The sequence below is a fragment of the Dendropsophus ebraccatus genome, chromosome 1 (genome assembly GCF_027789765.1).
Source record: "Dendropsophus ebraccatus isolate aDenEbr1 chromosome 1, aDenEbr1.pat, whole genome shotgun sequence".
NCBI lineage: Eukaryota > Metazoa > Chordata > Amphibia > Anura > Hylidae > Dendropsophus > Dendropsophus ebraccatus.
Window position 1 is genome coordinate 208,342,283 of NC_091454.1, and position 24,088 is coordinate 208,366,370.

A 24,088-nucleotide genomic window follows, 5' to 3' on the forward strand; every position below is an offset into this window, starting at 1 on the left:
AAGAGCTCTAGCACTTTCATTTTTTATCTACAGGGCCACGTAAGGGCTTGTGTTTTTTTCAGGAACTGGTGTACTATGTAATGGTGCCTTTTATTCTACCATAACATGTATGATGGAACCCCAAAAATATTATTTATGAAGATATAAATTGGTGAAATTTGAAAAAAGAATGCAATATGCATATATGTAATTTTGGGGGGTTCCTTCGGTTTACACAGATTCTCTAATGTTCTATCTTTTTTTTTTTAAATCCTTTTTTTTTTTTTTTGCAATTAATTATTAACAAAATGGCCCTATTGTGACTCCTATAATGGTTTTAGTTTTTTCACCTACGGGGCTGTATGGGGTGTCATTTTTTTGCGCCATGATCTCTACTTTTTACTAATACCATATTTGTGTAGCTTGGACATTTTGATCTCTTTTTATTAATTTTTTTTTATATATAATGTAACAAAAAAAATCGGTAATCTTGGCACTTTTTCCCCTCTTTTTGTTTATGCCGTTTTCCCTACGGGATGACAATTGTTATATTTCAATAGATCGGACAATTACGCATGCTACGGTATATAATATGTTTATTTATTCAATTATTTTTATATGTTTTATGTATATAATGGGAAAGGGGGGTTTAATCTTTACTGGGGGAGGGGCTTTGGGGTATTTTTAAACACATTTTTACTTTTTTTTAAATACATATTTAAGTCCCCCTGGGGAACTTTTACATGCAATCTTTAGATTGCATACACTGTACAATACTATGCCATAGGCATAGCATTGATCAATGTTATAGGCACTCTGCTGATTAAGCCTGCCTGAGGCCGACTCAATCAGCAGAGCGCTGATCAGACCACATGGAGGAAGGTAAGAGACTTACGGCGGTCCGTGAAAGCGATCGGGACCCCTGAAGTCACACTGCGGGGGTCCCGATTGGTAAGTGACAGGAGCTGCTCCTGTCACTTACACTTAAATGCCGCAATCCCACCACGATAGCAGCGTTAAAGGGGTTAATGACAGGCTGCAGCGCTATCGGTGCGGCCTGTCATTAACGGTGAGGGCCCGACTGCAGACGGCCCCCACCTGCTATGAAGCGCACTCCGCTCCGGAGCGCTCTATTTATAGCTCCTTAGAGACCTATGACGTACAGTTACATCCAGGGTCATCTGGTGACAGACATCCATGACGTAACTGTATGGCCAGGGTCATCTAGGGGTTTAAGTGAAAAAGTGATTCCACTTTTCATTCCTCACAGACTCTTTGGAATCTGATTGGTTGCTAGGGGCAACTGAGCCAATTTCACGTTACACCATGATTGATTACTCTCCCGCATTGATTTTGGTCTGGATTTGCAGTTGACAGCCATCTACAGTAGAGGTCGATGGGCTTTTTAATGCCCTCTCCTCATGCCAGCAGCCACTGTGAACAGACATATTGGGGTAGATTTATCAAACTGGTGTAAAAGTAGAATTGCCCCTAGAAACCAATTAGATTCCACCTTTCATTTTTCAAAGGACCTGTGATGAATGAAAAGTGGAATCTGATTGGTTGCTAAGGGCAACTAAGACAATACTATTTTACAGCAGTTTGATAACTTTCCCACATTGTCTTAGGTCACTGGAAAAACCTTAGAAGCCCTTCACTCCACATTTTAACCAGCCAGCCGTGATCGTATAGTGGTTAGTACTCTGCGTTGTGGCCGCAGCAACCCCGGTTCGAATCCGGGTCACGGCATTTTTATTATTTTTTTTTATAATCTAAAGTGGAAATAAAGCAGAAATAACCCTGTCATACGAGAAAACCAACCAGGCTGGTTCAGCTGAAATTTGTAGTACGACGGGTTAGGAAAGCTTCCTTTGTTAACGGTCATCGCATTATTGTAATTACGTCCCATATCCACACAATGCATTCATTCACTTACCTTGCGGTACGTACACATTGCTAGTAAATAAAAGGGTTAAAATACCTTTTGTCCCCAGTTTGTGTGTGGTATTGCAGCTCAATTGTATTGACGTGAAAGGAGCAGAGTTACAATACCACACACAAGCTGAGGACAGGGTTGGTTCTGTTTTTGGAAGAAATCAGCTATGTTCTTGTAGTCCGAGATAAGCCCTTCAATAATATGGTTTCCAGGCAGAATATTATAACAGTATATATATATACTGATCGTGCACTGTGTGAGTACAGCTCTTCCTGGTGAGCTCTAAGTGTCACTCCCCCAGCAGCCACCTGATTGGCTAGAATGCCCCATGTGATTTCCCTCCTCTATCTTATTCATCTGTATTGGATATCTCAGCTTGTTTCTTAAGCAGTCCCATATGGTCTAGCGGTTAGGATTCCTGGTTTTCACCCAGGCGGCCCGGGTTCGACTCCCGGTATGGGAATGACTATTTTTCTCCCCTCCTCATCTATTATTTGGGTCTCGTGCAATTTTAAGAAACAGTAGATACAGCTTCTTTTATACATTTTAGGCTAGGTTCACACTGCGTTTTTGCAATCGTTTTTTTTTTTTCATCCGTTTTTTGCAAAAAAAGATGAAAAACGGATGCATTTGTGTGCATCCGTTTCGATCCGTTTTTACATTGACTTCCATTATTACGGATCCGTTTTTTTTTTGACGGACATAAAAGTACTGTTTTTGTGGCCGTAAAAAAAAAAAAGCAAAAAAAAAAAACCGCGTCCATTTTGATCAGTTTTTTTTTTCTATAATAGAAGTCAATGGAAAAAACTGATCAAAACGGATGTAAAAACACAAAAACGCAGTGTGAACACCTAGCCTTACAAAGAAGTTTTTTTTTTTTACACTGTAAGTCAACTGTCTCATGATAATGACATGGCTTTTGTTAATTGTATTGAATATAACTGTAGCAGCAACAAATCCACGACTGCACGCATAAGACTGAATATCTCACATAGCTGTCGCATTAGAAATAGGATTTCTATGTTTGTGGTCAAGAATAAAACTTGTGCCCCGTGTGAGGATCGAACTCACGACCTTCAGATTATGAGACTGACGCGCTACCTACTGCGCTAACGAGGCAGCTTGCATGAAAGGATTTGTACCGTCCCTCTGTGCGATCTCTGTCCCTCTGTGCTGGAGGAAGGGAGGGGGGGAGGGCACTGCTGGGAGTTTTTTCTTTTGTAACAGCTGAACAGCCTCAGGTCAAAGAGGGAAATAGTCAGAGACACATGCCTCTCAGTACACTCTAGCAGCAAAATTTTCAGTTCAGCATCATGCCTGTTCCCATATGGTCTAGCGGTTAGGATTCCTGGTTTTCACCCAGGCGGCCCGGGTTCGACTCCCGGTATGGGAAGGTTCACTTTTTTTTTTTTAAATAATGAGGACACAGCCGGAAATAGTACATACATTTACACAGAATTTAAAACACTTAGAGGGAGATTCATGAGAGGGTGTAAAGTACACTGGTGTAAACTGCCCACAGCAACCAATCACAGCTCCTCTTTCATTTTACCAGAGGTGATAGCTGAGCATACAGTTCACACCAGGCCAGGGCCATTTAAAAAAAAACTGCTGGACCCAGTGCAAAGACCTCAAGGGTATGTGCACACTGAGGAATTCTCGAGGAATTGAAGCAGAAAGTTTTCAGGCAGAATTCAAGCAGAATTTAAGCCCCCCATTGACTTCTATAGGATTCCTCTAGCAGATCTACAGCAGAAAATTCTGCTAGGAAACTCTGCAGTGTGAACAACAGAGCAGAAAACCCATTGAACACAATGGGACTTTGCTCTGTACATATTTTACGGGAGGAATTTCAAGCTGAATTTCAAGCTGAATTCCTCGCCTTTTCCTCAGTGTGCACATACCCCAAGAGTGGACCCCCTACACGCACGCACGCATACACGCACACACACGGACACACACGCACACACGCACACACACACCTTAGTAGTAATTGGGCTGGGAGTAGTAGTAGTAGCATTAGGGCTGGGAGTAATAGTAGCTGTAGAGCTGGGGGTAGTAGCTGTAGAGCTGGGAGTAGTAGTAGCTGTAGGGTTGGGTGTAGTAGAATTAGCAGTAGGGTTGGTAGTAGAAGTAGCTGTAGGGTTGGGTGTAGTAGTAGCTGTAGGGCTGGAAGTAGTAGTAGCTGTAGGGCTGGGGGTTGTAGTAGCAGTAGGGCTGAAAGTAGTAGCAGCTGTAGGGCTGAAAGTAGTAGCAGCTGTAGAGCTGGGGGTAGTAGCAGCTGTAGAGCTGGGGGTAGTAGCAGCTGTAGAGCTGGGGGTAGTTGCAGCTGTAGAGCTGGGGGTAGTTGCAGCTGTAGAGCTGGGGGTAGTTGCAGCTGTAGAGCTGGGGGTAGTAGCAGCGGTAGAGCTGGGGGTAGTTGTAGCAGTAGGGCTGGTAGTAGTAGTAGCAACAGCAGTAGGGATAGGAGTAGTAGCAGCAGTAGGGCTGGAAGTAGTAGCAGCAGTAGGGCTGGGAGTAGTAGTAGCTGTAGGGCTGGGAGTAGTAGTAGCTGTAGGGGTGCGAGTAGTAGTAGCTGTAGGGATGGGGGTAGTAGCTGTAGGGATGGGATTAGTAGTAGCAGTAGGGATGGGAGTAGTAGTAGCAACAGTAAGGATGGAAGTAGTAGTAGCAGTAGGGCTGGAGATAGTAGTAGCAGTAGGGCTGGGGGCAGTAGCTGTAGGGCTGAGAGTAGTAGTAGCAGCAGTAGGGATGGGAGTAGTAGTAGCTGTAGGGCTGGGCATAGAAGCTGTTGGGCTGGGAGTAGTAGTAACAGTAGGGATGGGAGTAGTAGTAGCAGTAGGGCTGGGGATAGTAATAGCTGTAGGACTGGGGGTAGTAGTAGCAGTAGGGATGGGAGTAGTAGCACAGCTGGTAATTCAGGTGCGATCGGGCGGCCCGGGGGTGGTTGCACTACGGCTTCTGTCAAAGTGGGGGTGGGGGACAAGTCTGATAGGGGGCCAGATATCATTCACCCCGCTGCACAGGACGGGGCTAGTACTTCTGGAGTGATCGGGCGGCCCTAGGGGCTTGGGCAGGCGAGCAGGGGGGTGGGGGTATGGGGGGCCGATAGCTGAATTTTGTGCTGAAAGCACAGGAAGGGCCTTGTTATTTTTTTACGTAATTTCTACCTTAACTGCCCTTATATAGACCGGGTCATCATGTCACTTTTTTTTTTAGAGAAATTGAACCCAGCCTGATCTACTAAATGGAAGGAAATAGCACTATATATGTATTTCCCATAATTATTGTACATTAGGAATTTGTCGAACTTTGCTTATGTAATAATATATAAAAAATAGATTTTGGCGGGAGTTCTCCTTTAACATCTCCATCTGTGTCAATTGTTGGGTCCCAGTATTATTTGCTAACAATAAAATATACATGGGCCACTAGAAACCACCACAACGTTGTGACAGGATTTTCCAGATTAGTTCCTTCAATACCTTACGTAACACTGCAAAGACTTCTTAAAATCTATAGGGGGCAGTATTATTACAATTACAAAAGAAACGTGTATATTTATTGGGAAAGGTCAGCTGTTCTCATGGGGTCTTTCATACATTCTAAAGTGACCCGATGTCAGTAAATAGCCACTACACTTTATATTTAGCTCAGCAGTAAGACTGACCATAGCCGCAGCTGCCATCCCTACAGTCAGCTGTCAGATGGTCCATGGACGACTGGGAGTCCTTGTAATGTCTATTATTGTGTTATTATAATCTATATACACAAGCTGGACATAGACTTTATCAACCACTATTCAATTATTGAAACAAATGATCATTCTTGCAATGTTTCATTCAAACCTCTCTGCACATTGTTGGCAGCACATTTCCTTTCCGCGCGTGAAGACGACAACAGGTTTTATGTTAACATAAAAGATGTGTTAAGGGTGCCTTCACACCTACCGGATCCACAGCGGATCTCACTTCTGCGGATTCGAAGCGAGAACAGCTGCGGATCCGGTATCAATTCACCCCTAACTCCATGGTGCCCGCAGCCCCGCCGTCGCATCCCCCATCCCCGGCGGCGGCACATCCCCCCATCAGCCCATCTCCGGCCCGCTGCCGCGAGCATACATTACCTGCTCGGCGGCGCGCCTGCAGTGAGGCTCCGGTCCTGCTCAGCTGATCTGAGTGGGACCGGAGCCGGCAGCCTCACTGTAGCCGCGCCGCCGACCAGGTACTGTATGGTCTCGGCGGTGGGCTGATGGGGGGATGTGGCCGGGATGGGGGGATGCGTCGGGGATGCGACGGCACCAGGGAGTTAAAGCACATATTCACAGTGGGATGTCAATCCCGCTGCGAATATGTGCTATCATAGGGGTGAATTGATACTGGATCCGCAGCGGTTCTCGCTTCGAATCCGCAGAAATGAGATCCGCTGTGGATCCGGTACGTGTGAAGGCACCCTAAATGTGACATAAAAGACATCTGTAACATGTAACAAAGAATTCACTAACAAATAAAATCACAATCCAAATCAACAGTAGATGTGATATAAAGCAAGTTTGCAATATACATTTACTATTTTTTTTTTATCATGCTGTAAAACAAAGCTGTACTTACTTGTATCCAGGTCCAATCTCCTGAAGCTTTTTAGTTTTGTGCTGGTCTCAAAAAATTCTGGCAGGAATTACGGCCAGTACAGAGTGTTACATCTCAATGTGTCCATCAATCACATGATTGCCTTCTCTGTGAGCGCTCAGATGGCCTGAGAAACACGGGACTTCCTGTGTTTAGACTGTTTGAAAAAACAAAAATAAATCAGAACACAGGAAGTGCTGTGTTTTTCAGGATAACTTAAAAAAAAGAAAAAGAAAAAAAGAATGTAAATTGCAATCTTGCTTTATATGACATCTACTATTGATTTAGATTTTGAATTAGAAGCCTTGCCACAAATAATCTTTTGTTCAATATCTTTTTATCGGGCTCACCGATATTCCTACCTTAGATTTTGAAAGTTATAACAACAGTGACACTTTTAAGTATGAACAGGATTTGGCAGGTGTAAAAAAAAACAAAAAAAACAAAACACAACTTTTGAAATGTCCTAGGAACATGAGTGTACAAACCCCGACAAACCGAGCAGAGAGAAGATGCACAAAGTCACACATGTCTCTACCTGTAGCAGCAAGCTGGTCTTATAGACTTGTATTATGAGATCATCTCAGTCAGGCCATAATAGAGCAGGGAGAGAACGCGCTAAGGCTGGGTTCACACTATGTTTTTGCAATCCGTTTTTTGCAAAAAACGGATGGAAAAAACTAATGCATTTGTGTGCATCCATTTTTCCATTGAATTCCATTATTAGAAAAACGGATCAAAACGGATCTGTTTTCTTATTAACGGACACAGAAATGAGGTCGACTACATTTTTGTGTACGTAAAAAAAACCGGATCCGTTTTGATCCGTTATTTTTACAATGTTATTCAATAGAAAAACTAATGCACAATTATACTGTACATCCATTTTTTTCCATCCGTTTTTTATCCATTTTTTAATTAATACATTGCTTTAATAAAGTTATATTACTTTGCACACTTTTTCTTTATGTATGTACTTCCCTTGAGTGTTTGCAGTAAGGGGTCGCAAAGGCCCCTCTGCTGCTACCAACATTTGTGTTGGGAACTTAAAGGGGTACTCGATTGGGAAAAAAAGTCAAATCAATTGGTGTTAGAAGGTTATACAGATTTGTATTTACTTCCATTTAAAAATCTCAAGCTCTCCAGTACTTTTCATCTGCTGTATGTCCTCTTGAAAGTGGTGTATTGTTTCTTGCCTGATATGGTGCTCTCTGCTGCCACCTCTGTTTCAGGAACTGTCTAGAGCAGCGACAAGTCACCATAAAAAACCTTTCCTGCTCTGGACAGTTCCTGACATGGACAGAGACGGCAGCAGAGAGCACTGTGTCAGACTGGAGAGAATACACCACTTTTTGCAGGACAAACAGCAGCTGATAAGTACTGGAAGACTTGAGATTTTTGAATGAAAGTAAATTACAAATCTATATAAATTTCTGACACCAGTTGACCTGAAAACAATTTTTTTTCCCTCTAGAGTACCCCTGGACTGTCTAAGCCCTGCTGTTGTCGATCACGTCCCCTGCCACAAAACACTATTAATGCAGAGCAGGGAACCATTTCCCTGTGTACTGTATATTCTCTACCATACCCAATGGGGGAAGCCGTCTGTCTTTACAAAGTAACCCTTTGAGTTGATTGACATGAGTCCTTGACTCATTTCATTCCAGTAAGTCATTCCAGTTAGTCACTTTTGTAATTGCCACAAGAATTGGTCATAAAACTGGGAGCTCTTTGTTATTTGATTGCTGTTACTTTAATGGTAATACAGTATGTTTATGCTGTTTAATGAAGTACATGACAGAACATACTAAAAGTTTCTATGTGTGATACTCGAACAGTGACATGCTAAGTTGTTACTGGTGACGCCACTCCTATGGTGGTTGGTCGGTTCTGTTGTACAGCTCAGCCAGGGATGGTATTGTTGTGATGCCAGTGCTAATCCAGCACACAGGTGGGATGTTGGTACCTGCTTTTTATTGTGGTTGGCTGTACTGTTCCCCAAAATGGTCGGTGACCTGCTGGGTTATGATGGGTCCCTTGGGCTCTTGTCACGGTAGTTCTGAGTGGCAATTGACCCACCTGGAGTATCGGTACCCCCACCCACAGAAAGGGGAAAAATAAACCAAGGTGCTGGTGAGGATGAAAAGATGACTGAGTCCCAGTAATAAAAATAGAACAGCTTTACTGTGCAGTCTCTGAATAGTATAAAACACTTTGGCAGCAAGTAGATAATCCTTATACAGACTTTAGTGCTTAGCTTGGCTTGTGCTGGGGAGATACTTGAGAGAGTAGAAAGTAATAGAGGTAGTTGTAGTGGTGCTTGAGAACTTGAGAATAGAGTGAAGCATCGTAGAGGAGAAGAGTTTGTCAAGGGAGTCCCAACACAATGTAGTCATTGTGCTCTGCCGAAATTTTTGAGAGATACTTGAGACCTTGAGATGTTTACTTGTATCCATGTTAAGACTAGTGTCTGACCACCTTCTGCTCTACAGTGTTGAGTTTCCCGTCCTAATAGGATGATACAAGCCCCAGCCGTGGTTACCTGGGTGAAGCTAAGTGTGCTGCGAGATAGGATATGTAGACCCTCTGGTAACTTTGTCCTATCCAGGCTAGTTCCTCTTGATTTCAGGATACTGCCCTGCACTTTGTAGAGGGGTCCTCGGCGAGGGCTGGGTTTATCCCCGACTTTCTCCCTCTATCCTCCTCCAATGGAGGTTAGTCCAGTTGTAACCCTATATATAGGAAAGCCTAGTAAGTTCTGGTTCTAATGTAGTAGTAAATCCTTATAGTGTTCCTAAAAATAAAGTTTACCTCAGGACCTGGCCCTTTTCTTACAAGTTCCAGCCTACAAAAGGATGGCCTGTTAAAACCCTAAGGGCAACTACCACCCAAGGGACCTAACCTGGCTACGTCTGAGGCAACTGCATTGTTTAGAAGTATTCTTTAGGAAGTCCTTTAGCTGTCTAGACTATCCCCAGTGGTGGCAAAGAGCAGTTACAGCCGATGTAACCCACTGAAGCTTTGTTCGATCTCCTTGGGTAATCTTAAAGGATTAGTTGCTTTTCTTTCTCAATTTCACAGCGGAAGTAATTCCCCCCCCCCCAAGCCCCCCCCCCCCAGTTTTGCAGCATATTTTATGGGAAAAATTAAGTCTGCCTTTTCAAAGTACAATTGGTGTCGCAAAAAATAAGGGCTCATGTGGGCCTGTATGGGAATAAATGCAAGCACTATAGACTTTCAAACACAAGGAGGGAAAAAATGAAGATTGGCCTGGTCATCAAAGGTTTAAAGTGTATTATTTTTTTTTACATGTTTATCAGCCGTTGCCCGCACATTGCTATTACACATAGCAATGCGTGGTCGGTGGCCCATGATTTGTCAACATGTTGAAATACAATGATCAACCGATGATAGTTTCTGTTTAAATGGAGCCATAATCTGCTGAATTGGCCTGACTGGGATGCAAGCAGACGTGTAGCTAGGCTATCCTGCACCCGGGGCATAGATTCAAATTGGCACCCCATACCCCCTTCCCGTGTGTCCTAAGCACAACTCCACATAAATTTATTTAACATGGTGTCTTAAAGGGGCACTCTGAGTGGGAGGGCTTTTTTCACTATGGATGAGGATGAGGGTGGATGAAAGCAATAATGTCCATTTACCTCCCTGGCTCTAGCACTGGTCTTGACTCCAGCCGCTTCCTGGTCTACGACGCAGCTTGAGATGTGATATTTCAAGTCCGCTTAGCCTTTCAGCGGCTGTAGTGGGGTCTTGCTCTGCTGCTGAATGGCTGAGGGGGCTTGAAATGTCACATTTCAAGCCGTGTCTTAGACCAGGAAGTGTCTTCAGACTGGAACAGCGTGATGTGGGACCCAGCGCTGGAAACAGGGTGGTAAGTGGACATCGTTGCTTTTATCCACCCCCTCCTTGGCCATAGTGAAAAAAAGTAGCCCCCCCACCTGAAGTACCTCTTTAACTATGCTTAAAGGAGAACTCTGACCATAATATATTTTTTAATATGTTATTACATAAGCAAAGTTAGACAAGTTTCTAATGTAAACTAATTATGGGATATGCATATATAGTGCTATTTCCCTTAATTTAGTAGTTCAGGCAGGCTTCATAAAAAAAAAATGTGACGTCAGGATTCAGTTGTATTTACATGAAGTGTCCAGCAGGGGGGTGCAGTACATGTAAATTACATGGTAAGAATAGCTGGGACCTTTCCTGTGGTTTAATCACTAAATTTAGCTACTGTGCCTCCCCCCAACCTGACAGGAGCCCTGTAGCTCAAAAATACCCTCCCCCAAAAAGACCCTCAAAATCCCCTAGGGCCACCCGATGTCATCACAAGTAACTCAGTAGCCCCGTTCTATGTGCAGAACGCTAGCCACCGCCACTGCCCCCCCCTGGCCCTTAAAGGAGTCCCCAGTGAGAACATCCCCCCACCCCAAGACCCCCAAACACCAACCCCGCCCACCCGATGTCGTCATAACACAGCAGCCCCGTCCTATGTACCGGAACTAGCTGCTGCCCCAACCCTGTCCCACAGTTAAGTGTTTTAGGCACCGGTCGGAAAGTTATCCCTTCAGTGGTGATAAAAGTGCATTCTTTAGTTTCACCACAAGGTGCCAGTGTTGTGTTTAGGCTCTGTTATATGTTGCACAGCTGTAGTCACTAAAGGGTTACTGTTTTTGTACAACATGGTCTGTACTGATCAATAGGAGATACTCGTTCTTTTCTACCTATTCCTGTTCTTTATAGAGACACATACAGCCCCTAGGGGACAGTCCAGTTGAGTTGTTTTAGTGGTTAGAGGCAAACATGTATGGAGAACCCAGAGACTTTTCACTTACAAGCTATAACTACAGACACTATGCAGTGTTAAGCAGGGCCGTATTCACAGCTGCTGCTGCCCTAGGCACTAAATTTGAAGACGCCCCATCTTGGGGAGCATGGTTTCAGCTTGGTAGGTAGATTGGTAGTTAATAGCTCCAGGCCTCACTGCCATAATAGACCTGAACAACACCACCACACCAGACCTGACCATACCTCCCCCACTACCCCCCTCAAAAAGACATCAGATTTACTGGCAAGTCTTAACAGGAGGTGGGAGACTAAAAAATTTAAAACAAACAAACAAAAAAAAAAGGTGGTTTCCTTCCCCCTGCTCCCTGGTGCTGCCCCCCTGCTAAGTGCTGCCAGACCAAGGGTGCCTAGTGGTAAATACGACCCTGGTATAAAGCCCCGAAAGGAGGAGAAGTCAGAGATCACCCCAGCCCACACCATGAACCTCTCTTAACAGTGCAGGGTGGTATCCTAAGACAAAGGAACTGACTCGGATAAAGCAAAGCAACCGTAAGCAAGGTCTACGTACTCTATCTAGCAGAGGAGAAGAGAAGAGAGAGGCCGTACTGCTGTCTCCCTTTACATCCTCCTGCATGTCACCTGGGGGTTTATTAACTGTGTAGAGGGGGTGCCCTGGATGACAGGCAGGATAGTGAGTGGCTGTGCTGAGCTTGGAAGCTGCATGACTGTGTCAAGGCCACCCCAACCCCCGTGATTCTTCGCTCTCTCTTTGTGCTGGCATCCGGCAGGGACGATGCCTGCTGACAGAACCTGAGCAAAGCCACAAAACATCCCTGAAAGCCACCCTTGCAAACTTCTCCTCCTCCCAAAAGCCAGCTTGTCAATTGCAGCTGCTTCAGACAGGAGGAAGTGGGGGCAGTTCCCAGGATTTGGCATCACCATCTTCCTTCAAAGTTTGCATAGGGTGCCAAGCAATGCCACCCACATCAGATGAGGCAAGATTGTTGTTCTCAAGCTGAGTAAGGCTGACAGGAAAATATGAGCCTGGATGTGTTTGGCAAAAAAATGGTCCTTAGGCAAAGCTACTGAATAACAAAGATCGTGAGCAAGCAGTCATTTTTTACAGGGATGTTCTAAAACACTTTTGCATCTATTAAGACATCTAAGAGTTACTGGAAGGTGGTCATCTCTACAAAGCAGGACTCACCCTTGATCGCAAACTGCCCAGTGCATAGGAAGAAGAGGAAAAGCTTCCATTAGAAATGAGCGAACCGGGTTTGAGACGATCCAAACCCGAACGTTCAGTATTTGATTAGCTGGGGCTGCTGAACTTAGATAAAGCTCTAAGGTTGTCTGGAAAACATAGATACAACCAATCACTATATCCAAGTTTATCCAAAAGTTCGGGTTTGGATCAACTTGAGCATGCTTGAGGTTTCCTCATTTTACGCTTTCATTTAACAACAATCACACCTCATTTTTTTTTATTAAATATATCTTTATTACAATCAGTCGTCGTCAGGCATACATAAACTGTGACGCAGCACAGCTCAATAAATAAGACAATACATACTCAGCACCATGGTACAACATACAGCACAGGCTCCCTACGCTATACATCATACCACCCGCTACACTAACATTCCCGCATACCTTAACAATCCTAAAGCAACAAACAATAAAGCAATACAGACAAGTAAGGGGGGTGGGAAAGAGGGGTGTAGGGAGGGGAAATCACAGGCCTGAAGCTTTATTGAAAGACAACACAACACAAGGGGAGAGGGGGAAGGAGAGGGGTATCAATCCTCTTCTTCCTGGTCCGATCTGTCCATGATGGAACAGTCTCTGAGCAGGCTGTGGACCAGCCTGCGGCAGTCCAGAAAGGACGTCCTCTCCTTCTTCAAAATGAGGCGGTTCCTGGCAAGCCATATAGCGTCCTTAAAACAGTTCATAAGGCACCAGGGCTCCCGGGTTGCCTCATCGCCGAAATACCCAGGGAATAGGCCGTACAGCACCGCGCAGTGCGTTAGCCTGTTCCTGGGCACACTGTCACTGAGTTCAAGTTCCAGGGCATCCAACAGGCCCTGAGCAAACGGACACTGCCAAAAGAGGTGCAAAGATGTTTCCTCCACGAAGGGGCACCGGGGGCAGTACCGCGTCTTGCACAGGTTGCGGGCATGCATGAATGACCTCAAAGGCAGTCCCCCCTGAATGGCCATCCAAGACAAGTCCTTGTGCCCGTTGGTCAACTTCGCCGAAGCCACATTAGTCCATACAGTCTCTGCGGTGGCCGCAGTGAGCCCTGAAACGAGCTCCATAGTGTCCTGTGCTCTGATGAGCTTGTGGACAGTTTTTGGCTTCCACAAGTCGGGCTTGAGTCCCTCCAGTTGGTGTTCCCTCACAAACCTGACGACATCCCCGTAGAACCAGGGAGTGTGCCAGTTGTAAGGGATGGAGCTGTACTTTCCAGTCATCATGCGGGGGAGGGGAAAGTTTTCAATTAGCAATAATCACGCCTCGGTTTAACCTCATGGGCTATGATACTGCCACTGCGCAAAGCTAAAGGATGCCGGGCAGCCAAAATTCACCCCTCCCAGGGACAGCTCGTTAAAGCCGTGGCTAAACTCAAAGGACCCTCCCTTCCCCTGCTGCAAGGCATTCTGGGAGATGTCCCACTGAGGAATCGGGGCTGCAGGCCCCTTTGTTCTCTCCTTCACGGCAACGCCCTTCCCCAGTTTTTGGCCTGCCAAGCACACATGGCAAGCTACTCCCTGCTTCCTCTTCTTCTGCTGTGTTGTTAATACTCAAGATGCTCTGGTTTCTCTTCAGAACCTGTAAATCTTTCACCTTTTACTACAGGTTTCCGTGGAGAGGATCAATCCTGAACAGGGATCTACCTGCAGGGATTATTTCATCAACATCTCAAGTCTTTCCTTCTGAGGGCTCCTCCACTGTGGATCTTTGAGTTGAGGAATTTTTGACGCAGAGGAAGAGCGGGATAAATTTGCATAGCTCCACCCACTTGACAGAGCGGCTGGGAATTCTCTGCAAGATGACCACCATGGCCCCGCAGCAATGCCGACTTGGAGCCAAAGAAGACTGGCAAGGGTAAGCAATTGTTCACTTAAATAAGGACTCTTCTGCCCCAGATGGTGATAAGCACTCGCCTCAAGCATTTTCTTTGGGGGACGTTTCAGGCCCTATATTTTCCCCCTGACTTGCTACAGACCCAAACTAAAGGATCCCGGGCAGCCAAAGATCACCTCTCCCAGCGGACAGCTCATCCAGTCGTCAAATGAGCCCACCCTTCCCCGCTGCAATGCGTCCTGGAATACTGAAAACGACAGGATAGGCAACTGCTGAGGAATGCTTTTTTCTCCTCTTTCCCCTTTTGTATTTTGCCCGCCGAGAATACATGGCAAACTTTTTCTCTTTCTGTTGTTAATACTTGAGATAAAGTCTCCTGAGAGACCAGCAAAAATTGCCGATGCTGACTGTATATTTCAAGTCATCATGGCGGGGTATTGGGAAAATGTTTTCAATTAGCAATAATCACGCCTCGGTTTAACCTCATGGGCTATGATACTGCCACTGCGCAAAGCTAAAGGATGCTGGGCAGCCAAATTCACCCCTCCCAGGGACAGCTCGTTAAAGCCGTGGCTAAACTCAAAGGAGCCCTCCCTTCCCCTGCTGCAAGGCATTCTGGGAGTTGTCCCACTGAGGAATCGGGGCTGCAGGCCCCTTTGTCTCTCCTTCACGGCAACGCCCTTCCCCTTTTTGGCCTGCCAAGCACACATGGCAAGCTACTCCTGCTTCCTCTTCTTCTGCTGTTGTTGTTAACTCAAGATGCTCTGGTTTCTCTTCAGAACCTGTAAATCTTTCACCTTTTACTACAGGTTTCCGTGGAGAGGATCAATCCTGAACAGGGATCTACCTGCAGGGATTATTTTCATCAACATCTCAAGTCTTTCCTTCTGAGGGCTCCTCCACTGTGGATCTTTGAGTTGAGGAATTTTTGACGCAGAGGAAGAGCGGGATAAATTTGCATAGCTCCACCCACTTGACAGAGCGGCTGGGAATTCTCTGCAAGATGACCACCATGGCCCCGCAGCAATGCCGACTTGGAGCCAAAGAAGACTGGCAAGTGGTAAGCAATTGTTCACTTAAATAAGGACTCTTCTGCCCCAGATGGTGATAAGCACTCGCCTCAAGCATTTTCTTTGGGGGACGCTTCAGGCCTATATTTTCCCCCTGACTTGCTACAGACCCAAACTAAAGGATCCCGGGCAGCCAAAGCTCACCTCTCCCAGGGACAGCTCATCCAAGTGTCAAATGAGCCCACCCTTCCCCGCTGCAAGGCGTCCTGGAATACTGAAAAAACGACAGGATTGGCAACTGCCTGATGGAATGCTTTTTTTCCCTTTCCCCTTTTTTATTTTGCCCGCCGAGAATACATGGCAAACTTTTTTCTCTTTCTGTTGTTAATACTTGAGATAAAGTCTCCTGAGAGACCAGCAAAAATTGCCGATGCTGACTGTATTTCAAGTCATCATGGCGGGGTATTGGGAAAAGTTTTCAATTAGCAATAATCACGCCTCGGTTTAACCTCATGGCTATTGATACTGCCACTGCGCAAAGCTAAGGATGCTGGGCAGCCAAAATTCACCCCTCCCAGGGACAGCTCGTTAAAGCCGTGGCTAAACTCAAAGGAGCCCTCCCTTCCCCTGCTGCAAGGCATTCTGGGAGTTGTTCCCACTGAGGAATCGGGGCTGCAGGCCCCTTTGTTCTCTCCTTCACGGCAACGCCCTTCCCCTTTTTGGCCTGCCAAGCACACATGGCAAGCTACTCCCTGCTTCCTCTTCTTCTGCTGTGTTGTTAATACTCAAGATGCTCTGGTTTCTCTTCAGAACCTGTAAATCTTTCACCTTTTACTACAGGGTTTCCGTGGAGAGGATCAATCCTGAACAGGGATCTACCTGCAGGGATTATTTTCATCAACATCTCAAGTCTTTCCTTCTGAGGCTCCTCCACTGTGGATCTTTGAGGTGAGGAATTTTTGGCCGCAGAGGAAGAGCGGGATAAATTTGCATAGCTTCCACCCACTTGACAGAGCGGCTGGGAATTCTCTGCAAGATGACCCACCATGGCCCCGCAGCAATGCCGACTTGGAGCCAAAGAAGACTGGCAAGTGTAAGCAATTGTTCACTTAAATAAGGACTCTTCTGCCCCCAGATGGCGATAAGCACTCGCCTCAAGCATTTTCTTTGGGGGACGCTTCAGGCCCTATATTTTTCCCCTGACTGCTACAGACCCAAACTAAAGGATCCCGGTCAGCCAAAGCTTCACCTCTCCCAGGGACAGCTCATCCAGTGGTCAAATGAGCCCACCCTTCCCGCTGCAAGGCGTCCTTGGAATACATGAAAAACGCTAGGATTAGCAACTGCCTGATATGGAATGCTTTTTTTCTCCCTCTCCCTCCCTTTTTTATTTTGCCCATGCCGAGAATACATGGCAAACTTTTTTCCTCTTTCTGCTTGTTAATACTGGAGATAAAGTCTCCTGATGAGACCGCAAAAATTGCCGATGCTGACTGTATTTCAGTCCATCATGTCGGGGTATCGGGGTAAAAGTTTTCAATTAGCAATAATCACACCTCGGTTTAACCTCATGGGCTATGATACTGACACTGCGCAAAGCTAAAGGATGCCGGGCATCCAAAATTGACCCCTCCCAGGGACAGCTCGTTAACGCCGTGGCTAAACTCAAAGGAGCCCTCCCTTCCCCTGCTGCAAGGCATTCTGGGAGTTGTCCCACTGAGGAATCGGGGCTGCAGGCCCCTTTGTTCTCTCCTTCACGGCAACGCCCTTCCCCTTTTTGGCCTGCCAAGCACACATGGCAAGCTACTCCCTGCTTCTTCTTCTTCTGCTGTTGTTGTTAATACTCAAGATGCTCTGGTTTCTCTTCAGAACCTGTAAATCTTTCACCTTTTACTACAGGTTTCCGTGGAGAGGATCAATCCTGAACAGGGATCTACCTGCAGGGATTATTTTCATCAACATCTCAAGTCTTTCCTTCTGATGGCTCCTCCACTGTGGATGGCCTTATGCACACGTTCAGTATTTTTTTCTGGTCCTGAAACAACCCGTGAGAAATTGCGGATTGGACATCTGTATTCCATCCGTATTCCATCCGTATTTCCGTAATTCCATTTTTTTACTACTCATTGCTTTTCAATGCACTTCATCCGGATTTTTTTGCGGAAATACGGATGCCAACATGTTACAATCCGTAAACAATTGATTTCAATGAGAGGATCCGCAAAAAAAAATGGGTCGGCACCCGGTCCGCACTAGGACATGTCCTTTTTTTTTTACGGATTGATTTTCATCCATTTCTGCTACTGATCGTGTGAATAGCCCAATAGACTTCAATGTGCACTAACTCGGATACGGAAATACAGATCCGTAAATTACGGAACGTGTGAATAAGGCCGATCTTTGAGTTGAGGAATTTTTGACGCAGAGGAAGAGCGGGATAAATGTGCATAGCTCCACCCACTTGACAGAGCGCCTGGGAATTCTCTGCAAGATGACCACCATGGCCCCGCAGCAATGCCGACTTGGAGCCAAAGAAGACTGGCAAGTAGTAAGCAATTGTTCACTTAAATAAGGACTCTTCTGCCCCAGATGGCGATAAGCACTCGCCTCAAGCATTTTCTTTGGGGGACGCTTCAGGCCCTATATTTTCCCCCTGACTTGCTACAGACCCAAACTAAAGGATCCCGGGCAGCCAAAGCTCACCTCTCCCAGGGACAGCTCATCCAAGTGTCAAACGAGCCCACCCTTCCCCACTGCAAGGCGTCCTGGAATACTGAAAAACGACAGGATTGGCAACTGGCTGATGGAATGCTTTTTTCTCCCTTTCCCCTTTTTTATTTTGCCCGCCGAGAATACATGGCAAACTTTTTTCTCTTTCTGCTGTTAATACTTGAGATAAAGTCTCCTGAGAGACCAGCAAAAATTGCCGATGCTGACTGTATTTCAAGTCATCATGGCGGGGTATTGGGAAAAGTTTTCAATTAGCAATAATCACGCCTCGGTTTAACCTCATGGGCTATGATACTGCCACTGCGCAAAGCTAAAGGATGCTGGGCAGCCAAAATTCACCCCTCCCAGGGACAGCTCGTTAAAGCCGTGGCTAAACTCAAAGGAGCCCTCCCTTCCCCTGCTGCAAGGCATTCTGGGAGTTGTCCCACTGAGGAATCGGGGCTGCAGGCCCCTTTGTTCTCTCCTTCACGGCAACGCCCTTCCCCTTTTTGGCCTGCCAAGCACACATGGCAAGCTACTCCCTGCTTCCTCTTCTTCTGCTGTTGTTGTTAATACTCAAGATGCTCTGGTTTCTCTTCAGAACCTGTAAATCTTTCACCTTTTACTACAGGTTTCCGTGGAGAGGATCAATCCAGAACAGGGATCTACCTGCAGGGATTATTTTCATCAACATCTCAAGTCTTTCCTTCTGAGGGCTCCTCCACTGTGGATCTTTGAGTTGAGGAATTTTTGACGCAGAGGAAGAGCGGGATAAATTTGCATAGCTCCACCCACTTGACAGAGCAGGTGGGAATTCTCTGCAAGATGACCACCATGGCCCCGCAGCAATGCCGACTTGGAGCCAAAGAAGACTGGCAAGTGGTAAGCAATTGTTCACTTAAATAAGGACTCTTCTGCCCCAGATGGTGATAAGCACTCGCCTCAAGCATTTTCTTTGGGGGACGTTTCAGGCCCTATATTTTCCCCCTGACTTGCTACAGACCCAAACTAAAGGATCCCGGGCAGCCAAAGCTCACCTCTCCCAGGGACAGCTCATCCAAGTGTCAAATGAGCCCACCCTTCCCCGCTGCAAGGCGTCCTGGAATACTGAAAAACGACAGGATTGGCAACTGGCTGATGGAATGCTTTTTTCTCCCTTTCCCTTTTTTTATTTTGCCCGCCGAGAATACATGGCAAACTTTTTTCTCTTTCTGTTGTTAATACTTGAGATAAAGTCTCCTGAGAGACCAGCAAAAATTGCCGATGTTGACTGTATTTCAAGTAATCATGGCGGGGTATTGGGAAAAGTTTTCAATTAGCAATAATCACGCCTCGGTTTAACCTCATGGGCTATGATACTGCCACTGCGCAAAGCTAAAGATGCCAGGCAGCCAAAATTCACCTCTCCCAGGGACAGCTCGTTAAAGCCGTGGCTAAACTCAAAGGAGCCCTCCCTTCCCCTGCTGCAAGGCATTCTGGGAGTTGTCCCACTGAGGAATCGGGGCTGCAGGCCCCTTTGTTCTCTCCTTCACGGCAACGCCCTTCCCCTTTTTGGCCTGCCAAGCACACATGGCAAGCTACTCCCTGCTTCCTCTTCTTCTGCTGTTGTTGTTAATACTCAAGATGCTCTGGTTTCTCTTCAGAACCTGTAAATCTTTCACCTTTTACTACAGGTTTCCGTGGAGAGGATCAATCCTGAACAGGGATCTACCTGCAGGGATTATTTTCATCAACATCTCAAGTCTTTCCTTCTGAGGGCTCCTCCACTGTGGATCTTTGAGTTGAGGAATTTTTGACGCAGAGGAAGAGCGGGATAAATTTGCATAGCTCCACCCACTTGACAGAGCGGCTGGGAATTCTCTGCAAGATGACCACCATGGCCCCGCAGCAATGCCGACTTGGAGCCAAAGAAGACTGGCAAGTGGTAAGCAATTGTTCACTTAAATAAGGACTCTTCTGCCCCAGATGGCGATAAGCACTCGCCTCAAGCATTTTCTTTGGGGGACGCTTCAGGCCCTATATTTTCCCCCTGACTTGCTACAGACCCAAACTAAAGGATCCCGGGCAGCCAAAGCTCACCTCTCCCAGGGACAGCTCATCCAAGTGTCAAATGAGCCCACCCTTCCCCGCTGCAAGGCGTCCTGGAATACTGAAAAACGACAGGATTGGCAACTGCCTGATGGAATGCTTTTTTTCTCCCTTTCCCCTTTTTTATTTTGCCAGCCGAGAATACATGACAAACTTTTTTCTCTTTCTGTTGTTAATACTTGAGATAAAGTCTCCTGAGAGACCAGCAAAAATTGCCGATGCTGACTGTATTTCAAGTCATCATGGCAGGGTATTGGGAAAAGTTTTCAATTAGCAATAATCACGCCTCGGTTTAACCTCATGGGCTATGATACTGCCACTGCGCAAAGCTAAAGGATGCTGGGCAGCCAAAATTAACCCCTCCCAGGGACAGCTCGTTAAAGCCGTGGCTAAACTCAAAGGAGCCCTCCCTTCCCCTGCTGCAAGGCATTCTGGGAGTTGTCCCACTGAGGAATCGGGGCTGCAGGCCCCTTTGTTCTCTCCTTCACGGCAACGCCCTTCCCCTTTTTGGCCTGCCAAGCACACATGGCAAGCTACTCCCTGCTTCCTCTTCTTCTGCTGTTGTTGTTAATACTCAAGATGCTCTGGTTTCTCTTCAGAACCTGTAAATCTTTCACCTTTTACTACAGGTTTCCGTGGAGAGGATCAATCCTGAACAGGGATCTACCTGCCGGGATTATTTTCATCAACATCTCAAGTCTTTCCTTCTGAGGGCTCCTCCACTGTGGATCTTTGAGTTGAGGAATTTTTGACGCAGAGGAAGAGCGGGATAAATTTGCATAGCTCCACCCACTTGACAGAGCGGCTGGGAATTCTCTGCAAGATGACCACCATGGCCCCGCAGCAATGCCGACTTGGAGCCAAAGAAGACTGGCAAGTGGTAAGCAATTGTTCACTTAAATAAGGACTCTTCTGCCCCAGATGGCGATAAGCACTCGCCTCAAGCATTTTCTTTGGGGGACGCTTCAGGCCCTATATTTTCCCCCTGACTTGCTACAGACCCAAATTAAAGGATCCCGGGCAGCCAAAGCTCACCTCTCCCAGGGACAGCTCATCCAAGTGTCAAATGAGCCCACCCTTCCCCGCTGCAATGCGTCCTGGAATACTGAAAACCGACAGGATTGGCAACTGCCTGATGGAATGCTTTTTTCTCCCTTTCCCCTTTTTTATTTTGCCCGCCGAGAATACATGGCAAACTTTTTTCTCTTTCTGCTGTTAATACTTGAGATAAAGTCTCCTGAGAGACCAGAAAAAATTGCCGATGCTGACTGTATTTCAAGTCATCATGGCGGGGTATTGGGAAAAGTTTTCAATTAGCAATAATCACGCCTCGGTTTAACCTCATGGGCTATGATACTGCCACTGCGCAAAGCTAAAGGATGCTGGGCAGCCAAAATTCACCCCTCCCAGGGACAGCTCGTTAAAGCCGTGGCTAAACTCAAAGGAGCCCTCCCTTCCCCTGCTGCAAGGCATTCTGGGAGTTGTCCCACTGAGGAATCGGGGCTGCAGGCCCCTTTGTTCTCTCCTTCACGGCAACGCCCTTCCCCTTTTTGGCCTGCCAAGCACACATGGCAAGCTACTCCCTGCTTCCTCTTCTTCTGCTGTTGTTGTTAATACTCAAGATGCTCTGGTTTCTCTTCAGAACCTGTAAATCTTTCACCTTTTACTACAGGTTTCCGTGGAGAGGATCAATCCTGAACAGGGATCTACCTGCAGGGATTATTTTCATCAACATCTCAAGTCTTTCCTTCTGAGGGCTCCTCCACTGTGGATCTTTGAGTTGAGGAATTTTTGACGCAGAGGAAGAGCGGGATAAATTTGCATAGCTCCACCCACTTGACAGAGCAGGTGGGAATTCTCTGCAAGATGACCACCATGGCCCCGCAGCAATGCCGACTTGGAGCCAAAGAAGACTGGCAAGTGGTAAGCAATTGTTCACTTAAATAAGGACTCTTCTGCCCCAGATGGTGATAAGCACTCGCCTCAAGCATTTTCTTTGGGGGACGTTTCAGGCCCTATATTTTCCCCCTGACTTGCTACAGACCCAAACTAAAGGATCCCGGGCAGCCAAAGCTCACCTCTCCCAGGGACAGCTCATCCAAGTGTCAAATGAGCCCACCCTTCCCCGCTGCAAGGCGTCCTGGAATACTGAAATACGACAGGATTGGCAACTGGCTGATGGAATGCTTTTTTCTCCCTTTCCCCTTTTTTATTTTGCCCGCCGAGAATACATGGCAAACTTTTTTCTCTTTCTGTTGTTAATACTTGAGATAAAGTCTCCTGAGAGACCAGCAAAAATTGCCGATGCTGACTGTATTTCAAGTCATCATGGCGGAGTATTGGGAAAAGTTTTCAATTAGCAATAATCACGCCTCGGTTTAACCTCATGGGCTATGATAGTGCCACTGCGCAAAGCTAAAGGATGCTGGGCAGCCAAAATTCACCCCTCCCAGGGACAGCTCGTTAAAGCCGTGGCTAAACTCAAAGGAGCCCTCCCTTCCCCTGCTGCAAGGCATTCTGGGAGTTGTCCCACTGAGGAATCGGGGCTGCAGGCCCCTTTGTTCTCTCCTTCACGGCAACGCCCTTCCCCTTTTTGGCCTGCCAAGCACACATGGCAAGCTACTCCCTGCTTCCTCTTCTTCTTCTGTTGTTGTTAATACTCAAGATGCTCTGGTTTCTCTTCAGAACTTGTAAATCTTTCACCTTTTACTACAGGTTTCCGTGGAGAGGATCAATCCTGAACAGGGATCTACCTGCAGGGATTATTTTCATCAACATCTCAAGTCTTTCCTTCTGAGGGCTCCTCCACTGTGGATCTTTGAGTTGAGGAATTTTTGACGCAGAGGAAGAGCGGGATAAATTTGCATAGCTCCACCCACTTGACAGAGCGGCTGGGAATTCTCTGCAAGATGACCACCATGGCCCCGCAGCAATGCCGACTTGGAGCCAAAGAAGACTGGCAAGTGGTAAGCAATTGTTCACTTAAATAAGGACTCTTCTGCCCCAGATGGCGATAAGCACTCGCCTCAAGCATTTTCTTTGGGGGACGTTTCAGGCCCTATATTTTCCCCCTGACTTGCTACAGACCCAAACTAAAGGATCCCGGGCAGCCAAAGCTCACCTCTCCCAGGGACAGCTCATCCAAGTGTCAAATGAGCCCACCCTTCCCCGCTGCAAGGCGTCCTGGAATACTGAAAAACGACAGGATTGGCAACTGGCTGATGGAATGCTTTTTTCTCCCTTTCCCCTTTTTTATTTTGCCCGCCGAGAATACATGGCAAACTTTTTTCTCTTTCTGTTGTTAATACTTGAGATAAAGTCTCCTGAGAGACTAGCAAAAATTGCCGATGCTGACGGTATTTCAAGTCATCATGGCGGGGTATTGGGAAAAGTTTTCAATTAGCAATAATCACGCCTCGGTTTAACCTCATGGGCTATGATACTGCCACTGCGCAAAGCTAAAGGATGCTGGGCAGCCAAAATTCACCCCTCCCAGGGACAGCTCGTTAAAGCCGTGGCTAAACTCAAAGGAGCCCTCCTTTCCCCTGCTGCAAGGCATTCTGGGAGTTGTCCCACTGAGGAATCGGGGCTGCAGGCCCCTTTGTTCTCTCCTTCACGGCAACGCCCTTCCCCTTTTTGGCCTGCCAAGCACACATGGCAAGCTACTCCCTGCTTCCTCTTCTTCTTCTGTTGTTGTTAATACTCAAGATGCTCTGGTTTCTCTTCAGAACTTGTAAATCTTTCACCTTTTACTACAGGTTTCCGTGGAGAGGATCAATCCTGAACAGGGATCTACCTGCAGGGATTATTTTCATCAACATCTCAAGTCTTTCCTTCTGAGG

General features: G+C 46.5%; 23 non-coding genes and 1 pseudogene across 23 annotated transcripts; 13 read left to right on the top strand and 11 right to left on the bottom strand.

The window, feature by feature from the left end:
* The first annotated feature begins 1,656 nt into the window (after positions 1-1,656).
* TRNAH-GUG (transfer RNA histidin (anticodon GUG)) lies at positions 1,657-1,728 on the top strand. Its single transcript has one exon. It is a non-coding gene; the product is annotated as a tRNA-His (tRNA).
* A 578-nt stretch (positions 1,729-2,306) lies between these two features.
* TRNAE-UUC (transfer RNA glutamic acid (anticodon UUC)) lies at positions 2,307-2,378 on the top strand. Its single transcript has one exon. It is a non-coding gene; the product is annotated as a tRNA-Glu (tRNA).
* A 583-nt stretch (positions 2,379-2,961) lies between these two features.
* On the bottom strand, positions 2,962-3,034 carry TRNAM-CAU (transfer RNA methionine (anticodon CAU)). The gene has a single exon. It is a non-coding gene; the product is annotated as a tRNA-Met (tRNA).
* A 202-nt stretch (positions 3,035-3,236) lies between these two features.
* TRNAE-UUC (transfer RNA glutamic acid (anticodon UUC)) lies at positions 3,237-3,308 on the top strand. The gene has a single exon. It is a non-coding gene; the product is annotated as a tRNA-Glu (tRNA).
* Positions 3,309-13,831: 10,523 nt separating this feature from the next.
* On the bottom strand, positions 13,832-13,913 carry LOC138781442 (U4 spliceosomal RNA; annotated as a pseudogene).
* Positions 13,914-14,161: 248 nt separating this feature from the next.
* On the top strand, positions 14,162-14,274 carry LOC138781805 (U5 spliceosomal RNA). The gene has a single exon (XR_011361528.1). It is a non-coding gene; the product is annotated as a U5 spliceosomal RNA (small nuclear RNA).
* A 537-nt stretch (positions 14,275-14,811) lies between these two features.
* Positions 14,812-14,955, bottom strand: LOC138781366 (U4 spliceosomal RNA). Its single transcript, XR_011361470.1, has one exon. It is a non-coding gene; the product is annotated as a U4 spliceosomal RNA (small nuclear RNA).
* A 243-nt stretch (positions 14,956-15,198) lies between these two features.
* Positions 15,199-15,312, top strand: LOC138781542 (U5 spliceosomal RNA). The gene has a single exon (XR_011361486.1). It is a non-coding gene; the product is annotated as a U5 spliceosomal RNA (small nuclear RNA).
* A 539-nt stretch (positions 15,313-15,851) lies between these two features.
* Positions 15,852-15,992, bottom strand: LOC138781420 (U4 spliceosomal RNA). The gene has a single exon (XR_011361476.1). It is a non-coding gene; the product is annotated as a U4 spliceosomal RNA (small nuclear RNA).
* Positions 15,993-16,239: 247 nt separating this feature from the next.
* On the top strand, positions 16,240-16,354 carry LOC138781813 (U5 spliceosomal RNA). Its single transcript, XR_011361535.1, has one exon. It is a non-coding gene; the product is annotated as a U5 spliceosomal RNA (small nuclear RNA).
* A 554-nt stretch (positions 16,355-16,908) lies between these two features.
* LOC138781431 (U4 spliceosomal RNA) lies at positions 16,909-17,050 on the bottom strand. Its single transcript, XR_011361477.1, has one exon. It is a non-coding gene; the product is annotated as a U4 spliceosomal RNA (small nuclear RNA).
* A 248-nt stretch (positions 17,051-17,298) lies between these two features.
* On the top strand, positions 17,299-17,412 carry LOC138781553 (U5 spliceosomal RNA). The gene has a single exon (XR_011361487.1). It is a non-coding gene; the product is annotated as a U5 spliceosomal RNA (small nuclear RNA).
* Positions 17,413-18,350: 938 nt separating this feature from the next.
* LOC138780860 (U4 spliceosomal RNA) lies at positions 18,351-18,491 on the bottom strand. Its single transcript, XR_011361359.1, has one exon. It is a non-coding gene; the product is annotated as a U4 spliceosomal RNA (small nuclear RNA).
* A 248-nt stretch (positions 18,492-18,739) lies between these two features.
* LOC138781519 (U5 spliceosomal RNA) lies at positions 18,740-18,853 on the top strand. The gene has a single exon (XR_011361484.1). It is a non-coding gene; the product is annotated as a U5 spliceosomal RNA (small nuclear RNA).
* A 540-nt stretch (positions 18,854-19,393) lies between these two features.
* LOC138781310 (U4 spliceosomal RNA) lies at positions 19,394-19,534 on the bottom strand. The gene has a single exon (XR_011361465.1). It is a non-coding gene; the product is annotated as a U4 spliceosomal RNA (small nuclear RNA).
* A 247-nt stretch (positions 19,535-19,781) lies between these two features.
* Positions 19,782-19,895, top strand: LOC138781564 (U5 spliceosomal RNA). Its single transcript, XR_011361488.1, has one exon. It is a non-coding gene; the product is annotated as a U5 spliceosomal RNA (small nuclear RNA).
* Positions 19,896-20,436: 541 nt separating this feature from the next.
* On the bottom strand, positions 20,437-20,577 carry LOC138781137 (U4 spliceosomal RNA). Its single transcript, XR_011361442.1, has one exon. It is a non-coding gene; the product is annotated as a U4 spliceosomal RNA (small nuclear RNA).
* Positions 20,578-20,825: 248 nt separating this feature from the next.
* Positions 20,826-20,939, top strand: LOC138781531 (U5 spliceosomal RNA). The gene has a single exon (XR_011361485.1). It is a non-coding gene; the product is annotated as a U5 spliceosomal RNA (small nuclear RNA).
* Positions 20,940-21,479: 540 nt separating this feature from the next.
* On the bottom strand, positions 21,480-21,620 carry LOC138781233 (U4 spliceosomal RNA). The gene has a single exon (XR_011361454.1). It is a non-coding gene; the product is annotated as a U4 spliceosomal RNA (small nuclear RNA).
* A 248-nt stretch (positions 21,621-21,868) lies between these two features.
* LOC138781583 (U5 spliceosomal RNA) lies at positions 21,869-21,982 on the top strand. The gene has a single exon (XR_011361490.1). It is a non-coding gene; the product is annotated as a U5 spliceosomal RNA (small nuclear RNA).
* A 540-nt stretch (positions 21,983-22,522) lies between these two features.
* On the bottom strand, positions 22,523-22,663 carry LOC138781133 (U4 spliceosomal RNA). Its single transcript, XR_011361441.1, has one exon. It is a non-coding gene; the product is annotated as a U4 spliceosomal RNA (small nuclear RNA).
* A 248-nt stretch (positions 22,664-22,911) lies between these two features.
* On the top strand, positions 22,912-23,025 carry LOC138781464 (U5 spliceosomal RNA). Its single transcript, XR_011361479.1, has one exon. It is a non-coding gene; the product is annotated as a U5 spliceosomal RNA (small nuclear RNA).
* A 540-nt stretch (positions 23,026-23,565) lies between these two features.
* LOC138781070 (U4 spliceosomal RNA) lies at positions 23,566-23,706 on the bottom strand. Its single transcript, XR_011361388.1, has one exon. It is a non-coding gene; the product is annotated as a U4 spliceosomal RNA (small nuclear RNA).
* A 248-nt stretch (positions 23,707-23,954) lies between these two features.
* LOC138781475 (U5 spliceosomal RNA) lies at positions 23,955-24,068 on the top strand. Its single transcript, XR_011361480.1, has one exon. It is a non-coding gene; the product is annotated as a U5 spliceosomal RNA (small nuclear RNA).
* The last annotated feature ends 20 nt before the right edge of the window (positions 24,069-24,088 follow it).